The sequence below is a fragment of the Gymnoscopelus microlampas genome, assembly GCF_963454915.1.
Source record: "Gymnoscopelus microlampas genome assembly, chromosome: 13".
Taxonomy (NCBI): Eukaryota; Metazoa; Chordata; class Actinopteri; order Myctophiformes; family Myctophidae; genus Gymnoscopelus; species Gymnoscopelus microlampas.
The window spans coordinates 34,689,906-34,692,168 of NC_139950.1; positions in this window are offsets into that span (position 1 = coordinate 34,689,906).

The following is a 2,263-nucleotide window of genomic DNA, read 5'->3' on the forward strand; positions in this document are numbered from 1 at the left end:
TGTTTTTGTTTCTTTCTTTTTTTTCAATCGAAGATGTTTTTATGTTGTACAGGAACATTCTCGCTAAGAGAGGAAAGAAGCGATCATGACCATCGGTGAAAAGTTTACTTCTGGTGTGTGTGACTTGGTTTTGTTTGTATTATAATTGTTTTTAACAGTACCTCAATTAGGATGTTCAAATCTGGTGCTTGCTTTGGAGAAGGCGAGTCGGCGTGAGTGAGACATTTCCTTGTCAGCGTTAAAACCAGAATCACATTTGTCTTGGCCCCCAACCCCTCTGTCCCATTATTCTCATAGTATGTGTCATCAAGTTCACCCTCATGGTACCAGCATGTCTCTTATCTTCCTCTGTAATATCTGTTTCTTGTCCTCCTTATGTGAAACTATCTTTTAGGTCATGATCATGGTCTTTGTGAAAGACCACAACATATAAAACCAAAGTTTAGGGGAGAGGGTTAAAACACACGTTGTCAATCCGTTTTTTTTTGCTGTGAATGACGTTTTCATTGGGTTTTATTGCAATTGAGTACTGTAACCTCTTTTTTTTTGTTGGTGTATTTCATTCTAGTCATACACACAAAGTTGAGCATCACCTGTATGTTGCTTTGTATTTATGCAATAGTTACAGCTGTGACTATGATGGTTTGTGGATTTAGGCCTGACCACACTATACGGAGTGTATTTGAAAGGGCAGGCGAAATAAGGAAAAAAATAAAGGAAAACCTTTTTGAATGTCCAATGTCTGTATCCTCTATATTTTTTTATTGAGATACTTAATCCTCAAAGTTATAGCAGGGTTAGCTCTGTAAAAGGCACGTCTTTTAAAAGGCAAAATTGTATATTGCAGAAATCTAGTGTTTGGATCATAATGTCTCTACATTGCATTTAAGAAGTCCTACATATTTAAAATATGTCACACAAGCTCACAGCTTGTCAAATGTCCAGCTCCACACATCTTGCATGTTTCTAGCACCATCTAGTGGACATAATAATCCTGATTACAAAAAGGACGAGGACATTTCAAGGACAACTGAGATATCTTCTCTTCACTACAGGTTGTGTTTTAATAAATTAGCATTTCTAAACGAAACATCCTAAAATAAACAATATCCCGCTGAAATGTCTATATGAACACTGTGAATGGTGACAGTATAGTGTAAAATGTTTTAGTCTGAGTCATTACATGTGTTACTCATTACGCTCATTATCACATCATTACAACTCTCACACCGTGACGACATAAGGGTTATTAAAGTGAAGTTAGACTCTTTCATGTTGGGAACTCCTCATGATTCTTTCATATACATTAACAACATGCTGTCAATAATAAAGCAATAAAATATTTGTCAATTCCTATTTTTATATCTAATCATTTTTGTATTTGGGTGTATAGGAGATTAATCATATTTAGCTGCATCAAACTGCTAGGGTGGGTACTGGTATGAATACAAAACACATTTACATTTACTAACATCATCAGTAACATGTCCGTCTCATGGTCAGTATCAGGTCAGTAACTTGTCAGTATCTGAGCACCAGGAAGCAACATACTGTAGAAGACAGGTAGCACCATTGTAGCCTGGTGTAGCTAGACTATATCACTGTGCAATTTTTTTTGCACTCGCAGATTCGTCTGGTCCCAGGCTACCACCATAGATGACAGGGAAGCACCATAGGAAGCACCATAGATGACAGGGAAGCACCATAGGAAGCACCATAGATGACAGGTAAGCACCATAGAGCCAGTTCATGACAATGGCCGCTTCTTCCTACAACCCCCATTCAAACTTTAAAATGTTCATCTTACTGTGGACATGTTTGCCTGAAAAGGAATCTTTGAAATGTTTCATAGTTTTAGAATTGTACTCCTTTAAAAGTTCAGAGATTTATAATGGAGGCCGATGGAAGATTTGGGGATTTTGGGATGGAAGATTTTGTGTGTGTGTGTGCACACGCGCACACACACACACACACACACACACACACACACACACACACACACAACGTACTCCTAACAGGTTTTTGGGGGAACATTTTTTTTTTCGTTTCGGTAGTGTCACTACCGAAACGGAAAAAAAATTACTAAGTCCAGAGCTCGATGAATGTTAGGGACCAAAAAAAAAGTCACTACCAATCAACTTTAAATTGCCTGAAACGTACTCCTAACAGATTTTTGGGGGAACAATTTTTTTTTCGTTTCGGTAGTGTCACTACCGAAACGAAAAACAAATTACTAAGTCCAGAGCTCGATGAATGTTAGGGA